The following is a 22,742-nucleotide window of genomic DNA, read 5'->3' as shown; positions in this document are numbered from 1 at the left end:
TATAATAATAACAGCAACAACACTGATAATAAAATTGAGCCATCCCAGGTCCTTGGGAAGGACTTGATGTCTGGATAAAACACACCAGTCAATAACACCTGTCTGACTGTGTAAACAACAACAACAACAATAATCCAATTTTTCTGCAACAATTTCTGAAATCAGTTTTGACTATAACAAAACCGATGTTAGGAGATTCATTCTAAATGTAAATATTTGTACAGAACTGGGAAAAACTCAACATTATTAGGATCTTGTAAATCATGGAGATTTTGAATTAGGTGAAATATCAATGCAGGCCATCCCTAGGGATTTTGATGCCCTAGGCAAAGTTTACTTTGGTGCCTCCCCCCAGCCCTGCTCCACACTCCCCGGCTGATAAATGCAGAGCCCTGGTTTCAACTTCAGCTGCTCAGGCTGCTCATTCACGGGGTAGAATAGCCCATCTGCGCTGGTCTGAGGTTACAGTGGGAGAGAGTCCCCAGTTCATTATGGGGACAAAACTCTAGCACTGAACCCAATCCAGACATTATGCTGAATACTCATACAACGAGTGTACAGTGTACACAGGTACAATTATTAACATGTTAGGCTGAACACAGGTACAGCAGTACACTTCCTATTAGGGATGTGCCTGAATCATTTTGGTGCCTCTTTGGAGAGGCGCCAAATGATTCGGCTCCCTGTAGCCAAAACGTTTCGATGTGGGGTGAGGGGTTCCTTTAAAAGGAGGCAGGCAGGTCATACCTGCCCCTCCTGGAAGCCTCCACCGCCCTGTGCCGCCCTATTGCAGCACCGTTCTCAGAACAGCGTCCTTGTGAAAGCAGCAGCCCATGCCGCTGTCTCCTTTAAGCCGCCCTGCTGCAGCCATGGGATGCTTCCTCCAGCAAATTTTCCCAGCATTCCCCCAGCAAATGGCATTGGTGCATGGATGCTGATGCTGCCCAAGGGATGCTTATGAATGAGGAGACCTGCCCGCCTCCTCTTATGGGAACCCCTTGCTGCTCTTGGGATGGTGCCAAAGCAAATCAGTGCAGATCCCTACTTCCTATTTGTACCATGCTTTTGAGAAACCTAGGTTCACTTTTAACATAGGAACATAGGAAGCCGCCTTATACTGAGTCAGAACATTGGTCCACCTAGCTCAGAATTGTCTACACAGGCTGCAAGCGGCTTCTCCAAGGTTGCAGGGAGGAGAGTCTCTCAGCCTTATCTGGAGATGCCATGGAGGGAACTCGAGACCTCCTGCATGCAAGCATACAGATGCTCTTCCACTGAGCTATGGCCCCATCTCCTAACGGGAATATCTTACAGTGTTCACATGTAGCCTCCCATTCAAATGCACTCCAGGGTGGCCCATGCTTAGCAAAGGGGACAATTCATGCTTGCTACCTCTGTTGCCAGATTTGGCTTTTTTAAAGCCAAATTTTGGGTTATGGCCCATTTGACTCATGAGTATACCCCTTAGGTTCTGGCCACCCTGCTTGCTACCACAAGACCAGCTCTCATCCCATTTACAACTTCTCCAAAAGTCACATTTTCAGAGCAAATTTAGCAACCAGCCATAGCTGAGATTAATTGACTTCCTATCCTAAGGAAACACAAGATGGCCACATTCGCATGTAACAAACTGCAGTTGGAGGGGCAAGAGGTTCTGCAAGCATTGCGTACGAATGTGAGCAACAGCAGTCTCATGCAGCGACATGCCCGAGGTTTGGATTTTCTGCCTCCAATCTGAACCTTCAGGTTGTCGTGAGTTTTGTCACCTCAACCCAAGGATTGACGCAGCCTGCATTTTGTCCGAATTCAGAACTGCAGGCTGCGTCCCCTGGAACTAGAGTTGAGGGAGGAAGCTCCTCCCTCTGCTGCACTTCATGGAATAAGGAAACCTGCACATCCAGTTTCTCATTGACTGCAGAGAGGGAACTCTCAGTTACATTCAGAATTCAGACAGGAGAATTGCGGGGGGCGGAGGCAGAACCGCGGGTCCATTGGATCCACGGTTCTGTGTTGTGTGCAAATGAGTCTTACATTTCCTGATGTTCCTCAACTAGTGTTCATGTTCATGCCCAATTTTCTCCCCTTCCACTTCCTCAGTGATGTCAGGTCTTATGACTGACATGAATGCAGGTACAGTCATTCATCTTAACCTGAAACAGGCTAAGATGCTGCTCTTAGTCTGAAAATCCAGTCTGAGACCATTTCTTTTTGGAAATGAATGCTGAGGCAGACAATTTGTATTCAAGAGAGGGAGAGCAGTTTAAGAGATTAGCGGGGGGGGGGGGTTATTGGGGGGGGGGGATAAGGTGCAATGACCAAAGGAGACTGTTTAGTTTGGGATGCAGAATGTGCAGGCCCTTTGGGGAGCAGGGTGCAAGATTACGTATTACATTCTCACACCACTGTGAAATATTTCCAGGATGCAATACAAGAGGGAGAGAAAGAATACTTGGCAGTGCTATATTCTGGCACTGCTTATGCACCCCTCCCTGTCAAAGAATTGGTGCCTCAGGCAACTGCCTAGGTTTGCCGAGTGGACGGGCCAGCCCTGTATCAACGTCATATGAAAAAGACATGAAAATATTAACACAGCATTTATGGTGTAGTTAAAGAAGCAGAGGGTTGACACAAGGTTATACATGCTGAGCGGGGGAACCATTTTGAAATTAAAATCACACACCATATTTGAGCTTATACTGTGCCATTATTAAGAAAAAAGCTATTCTGTTTGCCAGCCTTCCTATGCCAGCTGTAATATCCTTCAGAGTGACTCCAACAGGAGAAAATCCTTTTTAAAGTTTTCACACTGCATGCTTAATGCTTCCTTGGCACCCTCCCCACATGATATGCAATATTTTTAAAACCCTCCTGAAGAAGTCATGCTTTCCCCCCTCAATGGATTTCAGTTCAAGCTGCTTCAGCTTGATAGTTTATCTAAAGAACAAATTATGGGAGCAACCTCTACCCTGTACAGGAATTTTTTTTTTTTGCGGGGTGGGGGGGTATTGTTTATATAGGTATCACAGAGGGAGAGATGTTTGATACAAATTGTTTCAGTTGGAACGAGCTCTGCCAAAGAAAACAGACAGGCAGCTGTTTTCATTGCATATAAATTTTTTGTTAAATATGGCTGCACCTGTGTAAACACAAACTTTATTTCCAAGAAGTGCCCCTGCAGCTGCAAAAGCTTTTAGACCTTGCCAGACACGTTATTTTTATTAAAGCATGTTACATACTAAATAGCTCTTTGCTTGGCTGTCATGCCTCCAGAAAATGTGTATCATTAGAAATCTTGCATATATATATATTCTACTTGAGTTTTATCAAATCCTGGCATAGCCATCGCTCACTTCTCCATTGAATTTTTCATTGACTTTTTTTTATTGGGGCTTAAAATAGGCCTTATAAAAACGATTTAACTAACCACAAGAGTTTTCTCATGTATCCATAGCTCAGTATGGAGGTTGGCCAAACCTCACCAGTCAATGGGAACTGTTCCATAGGCTTGAGCAGGTTTTGCAAGTTCCTTGAAAACAGTAACATTTTAAACCGGAATTGCAGCATGTATTTTGTGGTTACCAATGGAGTGCAGAAACCAAACTAACTGAAAAGCGCAAAGGATAGAAAACTGGCTTTGCATTATAGCACATTGTAATATTTGCAGTCGTATAGAGTTTTTGTGATCTCTAGGCAAGTTTCCTGGATAAAGTCACCATCTGAAAAAGCTCCTGTTCTTCTTTGTGGCAGGGGTGGGGTGGGTAGACCTCTTTGAATGCAGACATATTTTTATAGAGGATTGTGGCAAAATGGTAAGCCCTGTATCTGCCATCCTGATCCAGGCTCTCTGAACATGTCACTTGAAAGGGATGAACAGCAGAACTTGGGGGTGGGAGAGATTGGCAGAAACAAATGTTATCAGAAGGTGGTGACCAGGGAGAGAAAAACCAATTCACTGAGGTGTTATAAAGTAGGGGTGTGCAATTTGGATTTTTGGTGTTTCGATTCGGATCTGAACTGAAACACCCCTATTCTGTTTTGTATCCGAATATGGCCCATCCGAATCACCCCTGATACGATTCGGATCTGAATTAATCCAAATCCAAATCTGAATCGATTCGGATTAAAAAATGGGTCCCAGGGGCAAAATAGTGGGGTGGAGTGGTAGTGCCCAATGGGTGGAGGCTACCACCCAAATTTCAGGGGCATTGGGCAAAGGGCTGATATTTGTTGAATTTCTGAATTTTTAGTGTCTTTGGGGCAGATCGGGGGCAGAAAGTGGGATCTGGGCCAAAAGAGTGGGGTGGGGTGGTAGTGCCTAATGGGTGGAGGCTACCACCCCAATTGCAGAGTGATTGGGCAGAGGGCTGATCTTTGGTGAATTTCTGAAGTTTACGCGTCTTTAAGGTTTTCCCCCTTTAGGTATAATGGAGGGTGTATCGCTTCACGTCGGAGGGAAAGGGGTGGCCTAGAGTGGTGTGGGGTTGGTGGTAGTGCCGGGTAGGGGCAAGGAAGCTACCTGAATTTTTTCAAAGGATTTGGGCAGAGGGCTGATTTTTGGGGAATTGTTAAAGTTTACGCGTCTTTAAGGTTTTTCCTCATAAGGTATAATAATGGAGCTTTCAGCAGCCCCATAAGTGCACTTGGGGGGTGCTGGGGTTCCCAGAGCGAGTGGTGGTGTAGTGCACATAGGGTGCCAACCACCCCCAGGGTTTCTAACCCATGGGGTACAGGGTTCTGTTGTTTCTGAGGTATTATGAGTGTGGATTCTATGATAGCAAATGAGATTTTCAATGAGACACCATGAATCCACTCTAATTTGCTATAATAGAATCCACACTCAGAATACCTCAGAAACAACAGCACCCTGTACCCCATGGGTTAAAAACCCATGGGGGTGGTTGGCACCCTATGTGCACAACACCACCACTCGCTCTGGGCCACCCCAGCACCCCCCAAGTGCACTTATGGGGCTGCTGAAAGCTCCATTATTATACCTTATGAGGAAAAACCTTAAAGACGCGTAAACTTTAACAATTCCCCAAAAATCAGCCCTCTGCCCAAATCCTTTGAAAAAATTCAGGTAGCTTCCTTGCCCCTACCCGGCACTACCACCAACCCCACACCACTCTAGGCCACCCCTTTCCCTCCGACGTGAAGCGATACACCCTCCATTATACCTAATGGGGGAAAACCTTAAAGACGCGTAAACTTCAGAAATTCACCAAAGATCAGCCCTCTGCCCAATCACTCTGCAATTGGGGTGGTAGCCTCCACCCATTAGGCACTACCACCCCACCCCACTCTTTTGGCCCAGATCCCACATTATGCCCCCAAACTGCCCCAAAGACACTAAAAATTCAAAAATTCACCAAGAATCAGCCCTTTGGCCAATCCCCCTGCAATTGGGGTGGTAGCCTCCACCTATTAGGCACTACCACCCCACACCACTATTTTGCCCCTGGGACCCTAAATTCGAGCAGATGTCACATCAGACCTTTTTGCATTGAAGTCAATGGGAGGCAAAAAGGCGGGAAATTCAAATAGACGTCATTGCTCAAAATGGAGGGGGGGAAAGAAGGCCACAAAATGGAGGTCCGAAACATCCGAATATTTTGGATCCGAAACAGGGGTGATTCGTTTTGGATCCGAAATTATTCGGGGCTCTTTGGGGGTGATTCAGTTCGGATCCGATTCACCTGAAATTAGCTGTTTCGGGTACAGATCGTTCTGTACCTGAAATGTTTCGCACATCCCTATTATAAAGGAAGATAGTAGAACACAGTGGAACACTTTCTTGATGGAAGTGGTGGTTGTAAGCAAGGTTTGGTGAGTGTGTTGTATATCCACTAGGGGTGTGCGAGCAGGCTCAGCTCGAGCCAGGCTTGAGTTCGAGAGGGCTCAGCTTGAAGAGTTCAGATCGAATTGAACCAGGCCTGGTTTCATCCGAGATCAAACAGAACCAGACTCGGTTCGACCCAAGCCGACTCAGATACCCCTTTACCAGTAAGGGCTGGGCAGAGGAGCTTCTGTAAAAGTAGAGCAAGTGGGAGGGAAGTAAAATGTACCTTAGAATTGCCACCGCCACCATCAGTGATGCTGAGGGGCACTGGCACCCCCCCCCCCACCAGCCTCCCGCTGAGTAGCCCAGGATGGTTCGGCCTCTGTGTAAGCGTGGAGGTCACTAAAATGGCACTAAATTTTTAGTGACCTCCACACCTGCACAGAGGCCTGAACCAGGCCCAAACCAGCCTAAGTTATTGGGGGGGGGGCGGATCTGTCACTTCTGGTGATCGCACTTCTAAGGTATATTTTTACTTCCCTCTCACCCACTCTACTTTTATGGAAGCTCCCCTGCCCCACCTAGCCCTTTACTGGTAAAGGAGAATCCTTACCAGATCCCCCTTTACCAGTAGGCCTCCAAGCCTTTCGAACTGACTCAGTTCAAACCCAAACCAGGTCCAGTTCGAGCGGAAACAGAACTGAACTGGATTTTCCAGATCTGTGCACATCCCTAAGGCACAACCCTCAGCTCTGAGGCCAACTTTACTGTTTTGGTATCAAGACCACATGGGTTCTGGAAGCCTCCTCAATTGACTAGCACCTGCTATACCTCATCCATATCCTACATCATGATACATCCCTGAAAGTAAGGTGCAACCCCCAAGGTCATCTATCAAGTGCTGTTCAAACCCATAAGGGCATCAACAAGGCTGAATCCTTGCCCCAATCCTGTTTAATGTCTACATTAACACCATGGTGGGTCACCTTAAATAAACTAGACTTTTACGGCCACTACATACCTGCAGCCTTTAAACTGTTTGAAGCCAAGTCTCTGGTGAAACTCCTCTACTGTGCTCAACTGGGCCCCATCTCCAACTTCACCCCATTGGACCTTGTCCAATTCATAAGAACATTTCTCCAAGTACCATGATGTGCTTCTAACGCTAGCCTATGACTAGAGGCAAGTCTGGTGAAAGTGGAGGCCAGAGTTTGAATGGCCATCTTCAACCACTGGTTAAGATTATCCCTCATCCCTTCCTGCCCCCTTAACACTATAGGACAATTATCAATCCACCTGGAAACAAACACTTCTGACAAAAATGTCATCCCTGGGGCTCTCCCCTCCTCTCTTACTTTCCATGCACTACGAATAGGCAAAAAACCTAATCAAACAACGTATAATGGACACAGATCACCAAACAGATTTAGGCAGGGTCCCAAACTTCTTCATCTATGAAAGGCTAAGGTACATTGCATTTCCTACTGTATACCTCATGCAGCTGGAAGCCCCAAAACACAGAATGGTCTTCACTCTGGTCCGTTGTGGTGCCCTTCCTTAGGCTGTGCTAGAAGAGAAATACAGGAAGACCCCCCTTCTCCAAACATCTGTGCCCTGTGATTCTGGGCAAAACAACAGTTGAAACCATAGAGCATGTCCTCCTCCATTGCCAATTCTGCAAAGACATTCGTATCACCCTCATCCTTCCACTATTAATCGAGTTCCCAGGTTGCTCAAGCCAATTCTACATCTCTCTCCTGCTCTCTGACTCTAACCCTGCTACTATACACAACATTGCCAAGTTTTGTGCAGCAGCGTGTAAAATTCGTTGGGTCCTGACTGACAGCAAGAACTAAGCAGGCCCGACACAGTGCACGTTCATATCGTTTAGTTTTGACTCCAAAGCATTTTAGTTTTATAGTTTTTATTGACTGATTTTTAAGGTTTTAACCACTTAAAGCTTTTATATAGTCTTGCCCATTTGACATTAATTTTACCCATTTTAACTGTAGTTTTAAGATAGCTCATCGCAGCTTAACAGTAGCTGTACAACAGTGTATAGCTTTTAGCCTCTCTACTGTCTTCATAGTTCCAGGAATAGCCTGCTATAATGCTGCCTTAATGCTGTTTTAATATAATCTACTTTATGCTGGTCAAAGACCATAATAAAGATTGAGTGACTGATTAACTGATTCTTCTGATTGCACAAAACTGAACACTTTATCGACACCACACAGAGGCTACTTGAAACAGCATTGTGGCACCTGGACAGAGACTTCCCAGGTCAACTTCCCCACAAATGGCTGTGCTGTTATATGGGAACTGTCTGCCCCAAGCTCCAAATTGATAGGATGCCTGGTGCTGCTTGTGATGGCTGCAGCAGTGGTAAATCCAGAGACCATTTCCAGAAGCCTCCAGGTTGCTTTGGTAACCTGTACTCCAGCTTTTAGTCTGATTAGATTTAATCATGGTCATACCACCACCATAATCACTATCTTTTTTTAAAAAAAAGTGATTTCTGTTTTAAGAGACATGTCAACTCTAGTTGGTTTTATGCATGAAAATTTCACACACTGCTTTTAAAAAAATTATTTGTTTTTACTTTTATATCTCGCTTTTTCTCAGAGGAGCCCAGAGTGGTATATATGGTTCTATATATTTATCCTCACAACTGTCCTGTTAGCTTAGGTTAGGCTGAGGGATAAACAAACTGGTCCAGAGTTACCTAGTAAGTTTCATGGCTGAATGGGGATTTGAATTCGGGTCTTAAAACATGCAGAAGCTTTTGCCATTGTAAGAAGCATTCTCTGACACATCTATTATATTAATTCTCGTAGATGTGCCTCTGTGGGGATGCATCCCAGCAACCCAGCAGATTGGCTGGGCAGCGGAGGTGCCGGATTGGCTGGGCAGCGGAGGTGCCGGATTGGCTGGGCAGCGGTTGGCCGCGTAGGGAAGTGGCCGCTTGAGGAGGAAAGGAAAAGAAGGAAAGCGGGCAAGCGGTGAGGAGAACTGAACGGACTGGGGCAGAAGGGAGGGGGGAAGCTGCGGGGAGAGAAAGCGGCGGAGCCTGGCTGAGCATAGACAAATGGCTGGCCGCTTCAGAAGACACTCGCTAGAGAGAGGGCCGTGCAGGAAGGAGCCGGCTGAACGCTTGGCCGCCTGACGCACCAGGGACTGGAGGAAGGAGGAGGTGGCAAGAGCCAGTGGGGAAAACAAAAGCAGGCTAAAAAGTGGCGGGAGGGGGGGAGCACAAATGAGAGAGAAAAAAAGAGAGAAAGAGGGGGAAATGGAGGAGGGAGCAAGCTGGGGCAGAAGGTTTGAGGGGAGGGGACAGGGGCTGAAGGCTTAGGGGGAGGGGACTGGGGCAGAAGGTGGCGGGAGTGTACTGCTGCACAGATGCTCTGTGCGGGATTAGCTAGTAGAATAGAAACACACCAAGAACCCATGTGGTCTTGATACCAAAACAGTGAAGTTGGCCTCAGAGCTGAGGGTTGTGCCTTAGGGATGTGTGCGGATCTGGAAAATCCAGTTCAGTTCTGCGTACACTTGAACTGGACCCGGGTCGGGTTTGAGCTGAGTCAGTTAGAAAGGCTCGCAGGCCTCCTGGTAAAGAGGGATCTGGTGTAAGGATTCCCCATTACCAGTAAAGGGCTAGGTGGGGCAGGGGAGCTTCCATAAAAGTAGAGTGGGCGGGAGGGAAGTAAAAATATACCTTAGAAGTGCCACCATCAGCTGCGGTGGCAGCCAGGGGGGCGGGCAGTAGCCACTCCCAGGTTATGGAGTTCACTCACTGCAGAAATATGAGGTATATATATCCTCTTTAGATTTGTTCAAGAGCGCTGTAAAGCCACACAGCTGTACACACACACAAAAGTTCTGGTTAAATTTAAAAAGGTAAGAAAATTAAGCTGTTTATTTCAATGTATTACAAATTGGTTCATATTTTCAACATATTTTCTAATGTTGCTTATAATTTTGCTCATATTTTGTTTGTTTGTTTGTTTGTTTATTCGATTTCTATACCGCCCTTCCAAAAATGGCTCAGGGTGGTTTACACAGAGAAATAATAAATAAATAAGATAAGATTGCTCCCTGTCCCTAAAGGGCTCACAATCTAGAAAGAAACATCAGATAGACACCAGCAAAAGTCACTGGAGGCACTGTGCTGGGGGTGGATAGGGCCAGTTACTCTCCCCCTGCTAAATAAAGAGAATCACCATGTTAAAAGGTGCCTCTTTGCCAAGTTAGCAGCATTAAGTTCAAAATCCTTGTTCAGGCATGAAACTCACTGGGTGACTCTGGGCCAGTCACTAATCTGTCAGCCTAACCTACCTCACAAGGTTGTTGCCAGGATAAACATAACCATGTAAACTACTCTGGGATCATTGGAAGAAGAGTGGGATATACATAATATAAATAATGGCTGTGTTCATTTTCAAATACTTACCATATATCCCAAAGGGGTTGCTGTGATTTCCCAGGGAGTTAAGCCCAAACTGATAAAAGGGGCAAGAGTCCTGATGTCCAGAAAACCATCAGTGGAAACTCAGTTGTGCCACGTGTGTGTGTGTGTGTGTGTGTGTGTGTGACCTAGATTTGAGTTGCTAAAGGATAATAGGTCATCATGAAGAAGTTTATGTCTTTAATATATTTATATCTTGCCCCTCCAACACATCGCTACTTGGGAAGGCTTTCAATAATAAAAATGCTCTCTTTGCATAGACTTGATGTACCAATAGATTAATTAAGAGACTAATCTTGGCTTATTTTACTGCTGCTACTATTGCAGGTATTTATATACCACTTATCAACAAAAGTTCTCAAAGTGATTTACATTTTAAAAAAAACACACAAATAAAAGACATAGTTCCCTGTCCCAAAAGGGCTCACAATCTTTAAATACAATAAAATAGAGTGGACACCAGCAACAGACACTGAAGGGATGCTGTGCTGGGACAGAATAGAGCCAGTTGCTCTCCCCTGCTAAATATAAGGGAATCTCCACTTTAAAGATGCCTCTTTGCTCTGTTAGCAGGAGAGCTTTAGGGCCACTTCACATATAATATTGTTGGGTTTCTTTCTACACAGAGATCTTTATATAGGAGAAAAACTCTATGTAGAAATGTCATAGGCTCCAACTGTACCTATTTATGAGGGACACCGTTATTTTCTGGACTCTGTCCTGGTAAATCATATCTCTATTTTGTTGCTATTTTTGCCCCCCTTTTTGCCTCTGCCTTGTTGTTGTTGTTGTTTACACAGTCAGACAGGTATTATTGACTGGTTTGTTTTATCCAGATATTGAGTCCTTCCCAAGGACTTGGGATGGCTCAATTTTATTATCAATGTTGTTGCTGTTATTATAGATATCGTCGCAGAATATAGGCTGTCCCCAGTAAAGTTGCTTTTTGTAATTGGCTGTTGTTGTTGTTGTTGTTATTTATTACATTTATAAACCGCCCCATCCAGAGGCTCTGGGCGGTGTACAATAACTTTAAAAAGACATAAAAACACCCAATTCAAAACAGTGCTAAAAACAATATAAAAACAATTCAAAAACAATTAAAACCATTTAAAACCAATTAAAATACTTTTAAAAAACAACACTTGACAAGCCTTGTTCAGTTGTTTTCACATGAGTTCCTATTTCTGTCATTCTTCAGGACACAACTCCCTCTCCAGAGTCTCTAGAAATTAAATCTCTAAGCTAGTGGATGGGTGCATCATCTCTCTATTGCACCTGCTTGTTAATGGGTGTGGACCACAAAGGCACTATGCAATGCTCAGCATGGAGTGAGTGGAATCCACAGCACTCTGTAATAGTGGGTGAGGGGCTTCAGCAGTAATCCTTGGTATGATGCTCCATTTTTATCTGCAAAATGTTGGAGGGTATGGGCTTGGCTCACTTGCTTTATTTATCTGGAACAATGTGCTCATCATGCACTTTATTACCTCAATTTGTGACTTGCTTGTAGTTACAAATATGAATACAACAAATATTTATATTCCGTTTTCCAACCAAAGTTCCCAAAGCGGTTTACATAGATATAAATAAATAATTTTTTTAAATGGCTCCCTGTCCCCAAAGGGCTCACGATCTACACACACACACACACACACACACACGACACCAGCGACAGCCACTGAAGGGATGCTGTGCATAGGACCAGTTTCTCTCATCCTGCTAAATATAGAGAATCACCACTTTTAAAAGGTGCCTCTTTGCTCAGTTAGCAGGGGAGTTAGGGGTGTGCACAGACCGGTTGGGTGGTGGTGGTCCAAATTCGAACCAAATTCAGCATGAACTGTGGGTATTCAGTTCAATGAACCATCTCGAACTGGTCTGAAGCAGTTTGCAATCGAACTGCTTTAACCACCCAGTTTGCGGCGGTCTGGTTTGCTATCGAACTGGTTCTGCACGTCCTTAATTGTAGTCAGGATTGTATGCCATGACTCCCAGGTAGCTTGGCCATACTCTCTACACATTGTACATCACATCCTCTAGATTGCTTGTCCACGCCCCCTATACATTCACAGCCACGCCCCTATTCAGCCATGAAACTCACTGGGTGACTTTGGCCAGTCACTTATCCCTCAGCCTAACCTCCCTCACAGGGTTGTTATGAGGATAAACATAACCATGTACACTGCTCTGGGCTTCTTGGAGGAAGAGCGGGATAAAGTAACTAACTAAATAAAAATTTCATCAGTGAAATGTTGGAGGCTATGGTGTTTGCTTGCAGCAAACTAAGCACTCATGTGCATTTCAAACATGATTTGTACAGATTTCTATGTGGTAAAAATATGTGGAAAGCAGTCCCCAGAGATTGTGACGAGTCATAGGGAAGGATGTATTCTTTTGTTATGCTTTGGGGACACATTAACAATGCTGTTCTCTAGAAATGGGAAGAACAGGATGGTGCTCAGATATGGAGTGTAATGAGTACAGAAACAGGCAGGTGTGTGGTCTGGCTCTATATGTTTGTCTAAGCTACAGGGACACATCCTGGAGAAAGGGCTGCTGATATCTTAAACTCCACCACAAAAGGAAATGCACAATGCCACTTTTGGTCTGGTCTTGTGCATACGCAATGCAGCCTGGCTCCAGTATAAAAACAGTGCAGAGAAATCTCGGAATGCGTTGCCCCAGTCACATGGGGTAATTCATGTTTTATTGAATCCAGTCCTAAAACATAAAGCATTAGTTGATTATGTGTAACCAAATGATGTTAGATGTCCATGGGCAATTATAATAAAATATTAAAAGTTCTTTCATAGCTGAGGAAGGAAAAAAGAGAGATAAAAATATACAGCCATATACTTTTGATTTAGTTGCTTCGGTTTCCCTTTCTCTTCATTAAAAATGTATATAAGAAATGCTGTCTTCATTGCAAGGGGGTATGAAGCTGAAGAAGAAGAAGAAGAAGAAGAAGAAGAAGAAGAAGAAGAAGAAGAAGAAGAAGAAGAAGAAGAAGAAGAAGAAGAAGAAACTGCTGCTATGCTACTTGCATAAACATGAAGTGGCATTCTCAAGTCCTCCTTTAATACGAATACGACGAATATTTATAAAACGGTTTTCAAAAGAAGTTCCCAAAGCAGTTTATAAAGATGATAGATAGATAGATAGATAGATAGATAGATAGATAGATAGATAGATAGATAGATAGATAGATAGATAATAAAATGGTTCCCTGTCCCCAACGGGCTCACAATCTAGAAAAGAAACATAAGAGAGACACCAGCAACAGCCACTGGAGGGATGCTGTGCTGGGATTGGATAGGGCCAGTTGCTCTCCCCCTGCTAAATAAAGAGAATCACCACTTTTAAAAGGTGCCACTTTGCTCAGTTCTCAAATCCTCCTTTAATAACAAAGCTGAGATCCTTATTAGAAAAGCATACCATCCTTGGAAATAAATAACTCTGGTGCAGAAGTCTCTCAGAAAGATAGAAATGACTTGCTTAATAAAATCTACACCATTCCTTGGGTTAGCTAATAGAAGTGGCCATGGTTACAAAATTTATCAGTCCCTTTCTATTACTGCAAATGGGTGAAGCTTCTATTGACATGTCTTCATCTGCATGTCTCATCAGAGGTGTCCATGCCATTTAGCTACAAAACCCCGGAGGGTTTATTCTTCACAGAATCTTATAATACTTCAATTAAGGGATACCAAGCTGCCAGCCAGACAGCCGAGCGTTTATTTCTTGATGACTCCTTAAGTTGTGCCACAGGCCTATCATTAAGAGAATATTTTTCACAGCATGTTGCAAAGATCCTCGTGCCATTAAAAGGAATTGAAAAAGCATCCAATTTGTTGTTTCCACCTAACACAGATATTTTTCATTGCTGGAACAGCCATTAAAAACAATCTGTTTTATTGCCTTCTGAAAAGATCACAGGAAGTACACATGGTGATTTATTTCAGGGATGACAATAGTATTAAAAGCACCATGAATCTGTAGGATTTGGAATAAATATTCAGGAAAAACAAAACATCAAGGAAGTTTGGGTTTTATTGGTATTCATTTATCATGTACTACACTTGGCCTGGTTTTACTGACACTCAGAGCTGGCCCAAGATGGTTTGGTGCCTGAGGTGAAAAATCTGAACATTACTCACCAAACTCATATTCAAATTAACATGGGGGCACAGTTCACTGGGAAGTCCTCCTCCATAAGCTCCATGGAAATGAAGAGCACTTCCCATTCATTTCAGCTGAGTTTGTGCAAGAGAACTTCCCTTCGCGATATGCCTATGGCTTCATTCAGCCTGTCTCCTATTTTGCTGACCGCAGTAGCCCCCTCACTTTACCTCATGAGAAGTCTACCTCTGCTGACGTCCACTGTAGGTCATGTCAAAAAGCCCTAGAGGTAATGTGTTTTATTTATTAAGCGTGCACAATATCTTTCTGATATATGGAAGTACATATTTATATCAGCAATAATAATAAAATCATCATCATCATCATCACAGCAGTGAACAAAATAAAGCATGATGACATTTCAGTAAAATGGCTAAAAATGTGGTCATCCATTAAAACAAGACACCGAGGCTGTTCATACAAGCGGCTGTGCCCAGGCTTGGCAGCCCTACCTGGGTAGGGCTGCTCATGTGAAGCACTGGGATCAAGGACGATCCCAGTGCTGCCTCCCCGTGTAGCCCAGGAATGTACTCCGGGCTTTTATGTGGGTTAAAGGGCAAAAGTGCACCCTTTTACCCAGGTATGAGGTTCTGTGAATGCTTGGGCTGTATGCTGGGTGCCTAGAGCACCGGGAATTCCTCAATGCACTGCACTCATAGGGTGGTGGATTGTGGGATATCTGGAGACCAGGATGCACTGTGGGATATCTGGACGCCACGTGGTTCACAGCGGCGCCAGTCATATGGGCATATGAGCTGCATGGCTAGGATCATTGCCGAATCGTCTCGGGAGGAGGTAGCCGCTGCCCTGTCTCCCCGCTGGCCCGCCCTACCGAGCCCAGCAGAAGGTGTGAACAACCTTACTGACTGACATCCAACCCCGCTTCTTGCGTATGTAAATCTTTGTTTGTTGCCCGAGAGCAGCATGACTCTGCGTGTCAGACTAATGCTGCACAGTCTCCAGGTCCACTCCCTGGCATCTCCAGGTAGGGCTGGAAAAGACTCCTGCCTGAAGCCCTGGAGAGCCGCTGCCAGTCAGAGCAGACCATGCAGAGCTGGATGTACAAATGGTCTGGCTCAGCATAAGGCAGCTTCCAGTGTTCCCAGGGAAACAACCCAAAAGGATGTACGCTTGCTGAGCCGATGCTCAGAGTTGCTCAGTCTCCTGCACTCTTCGTTACGGGTAGTTGATAGCCTGGCATCATTCTCTGCAACATATATGGACTGAGGAAGAGGCTTCACAGCAGCAGCGTTGCCACATGTCGTGCAAGCATACGCTACACAACACTCGTTTATTTATTTATCATATTTTTATACCGCCTGATATGTACATTTCTAGGCAGTGTACAAAATTTAAAATAATATTTAAAAATCAGCACAGATTAAAATACATGACACAATAAAAATAGAATAAAATAGTTATTTTAAAAAGTTTTTACAATTATTGAAATTAATTCTAATTAAAAGCCTGCAAAAAACAGGAGAGTCTTGAGGTTCTTCCTGAAAACAAACAGAGAAGGAGATGCTCTTATTTCAGCAGGGAGCATATTCCAAAGCCCTGGAGCAGCCACAGAGAAAGCCCAGTCCTGGGTCGCCACCAAATGAGCTAGTGGCAACTGTAACAGGACCTCTCCAGAAGATCGGAACAGGCGGCAGGGTTTATGACAAAGGAAGCGCTCGCTTAAATAGTCTGGACACTAGCCATTAAGGGCTTTACAGGTAAAAAACAGCACTTTGTATTTCACCCGGAAACATATTGGCAACCAGTACAATTCTTTTAAAAGTGGTGTTATGTGGTCCCTTTGTGTTGTCCTAGAGACCAATCTGGCTGCCGCATTCTGTAGTAGTAGTAGTTTCCAAACTACATACAAAGGCAGCCCCATGTAGAGTGCATTGCAGTAGTCTAGTCAAGCCTGTTGGTTACCAGCATATATACCACTGTTTTAAGGTCAATCACCTCTAGAAATGGCTGTAGCTGATGTATCAGCCGAAGCTGATAAAAAGCACTCATGGCCACCACCTCAACCCGAGAAACCAGGGAGAGCTCTGGGTCCAGGAACACTCCCAAGCTACGTAATTGATCTTTCAGGGGGAGTGTAACCCCATCCAGAACAGGCAGATTTAAACCATCCCTCGGGTCCTGCCCTCCCCCGCCACAAGTCAGTACCTCCATCTTATTCGGATTCAAATTCAGTTTGTTATCCCTCATCCAGCCCATTACTGCCTCCAGGCAGGCATTTAGGGAATATATGCCATTTCCTGATGAGGTAGACATGGAGAAGTAGATCTGGGTGTCAACAGCATATTGATAACACCCAGCACCAAATCTTCTGATGATCTCTCCCAGTGGTTTCTAGGCTTGAGCCCGAAACATTTCGGCGGCCATTGAAAAGGCCGCCGAAACGTTTCGGGTGGTGGGGGCGATTCGGCGTTTCGGCGCCGGCGGGGGTAGGGCTTTAAGGGCGGGGGAGAGTGTACTCACCCCCCCCGCCGCATTTCCCCCGCCGGCGCTCTCGGAATTAGAAGCCCCTCGGGACGGCAGCGTTCCTCCCTGCCGTCCCGTTGCCCCCGTCGGCCGGAAGTGGCCGGAAGTCCCGTTTGCGCGTGCGCCCGTCATGCATGCGCGCGCGTACGGCCGCGCGCGCACGACGGGCGCACGCGCGAACGGGACTTCCGGCCACTTCCGGCCGACGGGGGCAACGGGACGGCAGGGAGGAACGCTGCCGTCCCGAGGGGCTTCTAATTCCGAGAGCGCCGGTGGGGAAAATGCGGCGGGGGGGTGAGTACACTCTCCCCCGCCCTTAAAGCCCTACCCCCGCCGTGCCGAACAACCTTTCGTGCACATCCCTAGTGGTTTCATGAAGATGTTAAAAAGCATTGGAGACAGTATGGAGCCTTGTGGGATTCCACACTTCAGTTCTCGCTTAGCAGAACAACAATCTCCAAGCGACACCATCTGGAATCTGCCAGAGAGGTAGGGGCAGAACCACTGTAAAACAGTGTCACCCAATGCCACCTCCCTCAGGCGATCCAGAAGGATACTATGGCTGATGATATCGAAAGCCGCAGAGAGATCCAAAAGGTTCAGCAGAGTCACACTCCCTTTGTTGATAGCCAGTTGGAGATCATCCATCAGGCTGACCAAGGCAGTCTCAACCCCATAGCCCACAGGAAAGCCAATTTGAAATGGGTCTAGATAATCTGCATCATCCAAAAATGCCTGGAGCTGAGAGGCCACCATTTGCTCAACCACCTTGCCTTACCATGGAAGATTATAAACAGGTCTGTAATTAGCTGACTCCGAGGGATCCATTGTAACTTTCTCCAAAAGTGGTCTAATAATAGCCTCCTTAAGACAAGGAGGCACCCTGCCCTCTGTCAGAGAAGCATTTACAATATTTACCAGATGCTCTCTGATAATATGATTATCAGATGAGATAAGCCAAGTTGGGCAAGGGTCAAGAGAACAGGTTGTAGGACACACAGTCTGAAGCAGTTTGTCCACTTCTTCAGGAGTCACAAACTGGAAATGATCCAATCTAATCCCATAAAGGGAGTTGCTGAACACGTGCACAGTAGACTCTGCAGTAACTGTGGAATCCAGCTCGGCCCAAATATGAGAGATTTTATCCACAAAAAAGTCATTAAAAATGCCACAGCGAGTGACCGATGGTTCCAAGTTTAAATTCAAGTGGAAGGGGGTACATACTAGCGCCTTCACAATCCTAGACAAATCAGCTGGACGTGAATTTGTGGAAGCAATGCGGGCAGAAAAGAACTGCTTCTTTACCGCCCGCACTGCCAGAGCATAAGTCTTCCAATGTGCTCTTTGTTGTGCCTCATCAGTTTGGAACACAAGCTCCTGATTTAGTGCAACTAGATGAAGGTGCCCTATGGTGAGCTAGAGCACTGGTCCATCTAGGTAAGTATTGTTCATACTGACTGGCAGTGGCTCTCCAGGGTTTCAGACAGGCATCTTTCCCAGCCCTACCAGATACGCCAGGGTTGAACCTGGGACCTTCAGCACACTACCACTGAATTGCTGGTCCTCCCCAACCAGGGAGTTCTGGCTGAAGCTCTGGGCACGGGACTCCATGTCCCTTTTGTATTAGTTCAGATATGGTGGCAATTAAGCAACAACATGGATACATTTCAGGCATCTTGTGGATGTGTTTTTGACATATTTCATAATGCTATGGATATTTTGCATGAGGAGGGACACAAAAATTGCTTCTAGTTTCTCTCTCTCTTTCTTCTTTAAAAATTCTAATGGTAACACGGGTTAGCACAATAAGATGTCTCTTACTGTGAATATGGCTTGGTGTGGTACCATTACATCCACAAGCCTTTTGATTTTTTACAGATGAGCATATATGGCATAATCTCAAGTCAAGAAAGTTCTGTTACTAAGAAGTCGATCTTGCCTTAATTTAAGTTGCTGTTTTATTTCCCATACTAAATCTGTGGGGATGTCAGCATTTATGGTGTTTTTCCTGGGTATGTGCCAACTTAACATTAATTAAATGTTATTGTGATATTTATGCCATCGGTGACATTTTAAAGGATGCTAGGAGGGTGCTGTCAAACGGTACTTACTTTGACTATCAATAAAAACCATTCACTTTGAGTCATGCTCAGGAAAGAAAACCTTCCATCCATAATACAATTTGACACCACTTTGCTGATATTTTTGCACATTGAACATGGTTACATATAGATTGACTATTAAGCTGGTATTTTAAAATTACCTGGCACAGAAGCGATCTGCCGTTCCGCACTTCCTACAGCTACTTTGATATAGGGAATTTCCCCATACACTCTTCATGAAACTAGAGTCATTGTATTTCATGATGAGCTAAATGCCATCCAGCAAACCACTAGGAATATACAGGCATGTGGGAATCCTATGGAACCAGTACGTGCCATTGGTGGTACTGAGAAAAAATTGAGATCAATTTGCTTAAATGAAAGCCGAGCACTTACCGGAACCACACAGTTTACCAGGGCAGCATTTGATTAAGATCTCATCCACCCAGGGTTTCTTTAACCTCTGCTATCTGCACATCGTGCACAGGCATGAAGGTTTTGTGTCATTGCTGCTTGGCAGTGGGTTCAGGTCTCACAAAAAGAAGTTCTTCACACAATGGCTGGGTTCAGACGAAATATGAAACCGAAGGTCCCTTCTTCTCCAGTTTCACTAACCAAACCCCCGAACCCAGGGAACTACAATTAAAGGAAAAAACTGACCTGTGATTTCCCTCCCCAAACTCCATTTGTCACTTTTGGTTATCTTTAGGTTTCATTGTCCCAATCTCCAGTTTGTCTGTGGCACGGCAGCATTTCAACATGGCACCACTGTTAACCTTCTCCCAAGCCAGAGTTGAGGGAGGAAGCTCCTCCTTCACTCCATCTGCTATTGGCTGTGTGGGCTGTCCTTCAGGAAAGAAGGAAGCCTGCACACCCAGTTCCCCCGCTTCTCTGCAGCTTCACATGGGAGAGCAGGGGGAGTGGGGCACGGAACCATGGGTCCATCTATTGGACCTGCAGTTCCATATTACATCTGAACTGGGCCAAAGGCCATGTTCACATATAACAGCGGCAAGTAAGTACAGAAGAGCCACCAGTTTCTGCCAGGTGCACGCTCCCACTTCCGTGTCATGAGAACCCAGAAATGCCGGGCAGAAAATGTCTGGTACCCCCTCAGTCCGATATTCATCCATCACCCACACCAACATTTGAAGTTGGTTTGACAATGTTGGGTTGAGGTAGGTACTGGACATTCTCCACCTGAGATTTCTGGGATCTCATGACATGGAAGCAGCAGCAGTATTGGAAGTGCACACTTGGCGGAATTCAGGAAACTGGCAGCTCTTCCATACTTACTTGTTGCTGTTACATGTGAGTCTGGCCAATGCATATTTAAAAGAATTATGGTACTCATGACTGCAAGATGCGGTGAGGGCCAATAGCTTAGATGGCCTTTAAAAAAAGGATTAGACAAATTCATGGAGGAAGAGTTTATCAATGACTATTTGCCCTGAATACGAAATTGAATCTCTACATACTGAGACAATCTAACTCTGCATATCAGATGCTAGGGACAAATAAAAGGCAAAGCCATCATCTTTGTGCTTTATTTGTGAGCATCTCAAATGCATCTGATAGGATGCTGTTGGAAGAGGAATGCTGGATGTGATCCAACAAAGCAACAATTACCTTCTTGATGTTCTCTTTTGTTCTCAATCTCACCCCTTGTGGATCCGTAGCTGCTTCCATATTTAAATGCATTGTGCTTCTTTAATAGAGAGGCTCGTTACAGCTTAAGGATGCAGGTTGGCTACTGCTTTCAGTGAGACCCACTGACTGATCAATTGCTTCCTTGGTCTGTATTGTACGGTGATGAACCACATTTTGATGAGATTTTTCATCTCTTTTCAGTCAGAGGAACAAGTCAGTAGCTGGAGATGCTGCTCATAAAAGCATGGCGAGGAAGACTATCTCTGTGATTCAGAAGGACTAGAAGCGAAACACCAACTCCCTATCTGTGAATTAAGCAAGGCAGGTAGCGGGAGTTAATTCATTTGTGAAATGCATATTGGACACTTGAAGCTATCTTATATTGAATTGGATCATTAATCGGTCTGGCCAGGTAGGAGGGATCTTTCCCAGCCCTGTGGCCTGAAATCTTTCAACTGGATGCATCTGAGATTGAAACTGGGACCTTTCCAATGCACAGCATGTGCTTTATCAACGTTCACAGGTCTCATGTGAAGCTTTGATAGCAGCCCATGTAAATTATGTGGGAATGCTGGGCAGAAGATGGCAAAATACATGCTTATAATTGGAATGCAGCTCTCTATTTACAATGTTCTCACAATCCCTGCAGCTGGCTAAACGAGACATTGGAGAGTAACATGATGTGCTCTTGATTTCTGGTCATGAATACCCAGAATTTTTTCCATCAATGCTGAGTTGTCACTATGCCAACCTAATTTAACAGAGATTGATAATCTAGGATTTGATCTACAGTTCTCAGTCTCCATTAAATGTCGCATTGGTGTGGTACCAACCTGACATTGACAAAAATCTCCAAGTTCTTACAACCGAAAATTGGGAGCACACATGCCACATTAATAATCAATTTCCTGTTTAGCCGGCATCACAGAAATCATGGGAACCTGCCCAATCAAGTTATTTAGAACATCACAAATGTGAAGAATATCCTCTATTAAAGAGAACAATGATATGCCACCTGATCTTGTAAAGTTCAATAGTATTTGCTCCCAAGTAAGTGAGCATAGGGACTTCAGTCTTAGACAGTAGTTCCCTGTATCTGCTCTTCATTTATATATGTGAAAAAAGTCTAGTTCACACATTACTATCTTCCCACATCTCAGCAGAAAACACAAAAGTACTATCATGTCTGAAGCCTGAGGATATTTTGTGTGGCAAGCAGACATACAAGATTCCACCCGCCACCCCCATTCTGGCCAAACTCCCCCTGCAAAGAACTGAAATGCTTCGATCACCCACTAATGGTACAGTAAATTGCATTTTCTCATTTGGAACAATGTAATAGATTTCTCTACAGAGTGATTTATCATGCAACAATTAGGAGCCGTAGGGAATTAGATGACCATTTAAAATTTTATCAGCTTGTTTCAATAAACTGTTAATGTGACCCTAATGTTTGGGAAGCACTTTAATATAATCAGATTTTAGTTGTTCAATCTACTGACATTAATGGCTAACTCATTAATCATGGGATTCTCACTGAGACCTCAGAGTCTGTGCTAAGTTCAGTGGACCAATTCTTTACAATAATAAAACAGACGATTTTTGAGAGAGAGAGAAATCTCACTTTCACAGCAAAATGTTGTTTTTATTATTCTCTAGCAGTTGACTGGGTCACTCAGTAATTCATTAGGGACTGGGGTTAAGGGAAACACCGCCAGTGTTTCTTTTTAAATAATCCCTATCAGATTCATTTCAGAACTGGGCGATTAAAATAGATACTTCTAAGGTCTCAAACTTCTGTAATAATATTGTCTGGGTGAGAAGAACATGGGAGGCAAAATAGATACTTCTAAGGTCTCAAACTTCTGTAATAATATTGTCTGGGTGAGAAGAACATGGGAGGCAATTATGCAGCAATGCATTTATTTCTGTGTATATCATGTATATATTGTGGCATGCAACAGCCACTAGAACATGAGTCACTGTAATTTTCTCAATAAAAATACTGTAGCCTTGAGATACTCTAGGGACAACAGAATTGTTATCTTTTGTATAAGAAATCAATGAAGATTCATGATAT

At 44.5% G+C, this 22,742-nt stretch overlaps 1 long non-coding RNA gene across 1 annotated transcript; it reads left to right on the top strand.

The window, feature by feature from the left end:
* Positions 1-8,731: 8,731 nt before the first annotated feature.
* On the top strand, positions 8,732-21,300 carry LOC128324675 (uncharacterized). The gene is made up of 3 exons (XR_008307030.1): positions 8,732-8,781; positions 9,607-9,676; positions 20,864-21,300. It is a non-coding gene; the product is annotated as an uncharacterized LOC128324675 (long non-coding RNA).
* The last annotated feature ends 1,442 nt before the right edge of the window (positions 21,301-22,742 follow it).

Source organism: Hemicordylus capensis, chromosome 4, assembly GCF_027244095.1.
Source record: "Hemicordylus capensis ecotype Gifberg chromosome 4, rHemCap1.1.pri, whole genome shotgun sequence".
NCBI lineage: Eukaryota > Metazoa > Chordata > Lepidosauria > Squamata > Cordylidae > Hemicordylus > Hemicordylus capensis.
This window is presented reverse-complemented; position numbering and strand designations above follow the sequence as displayed.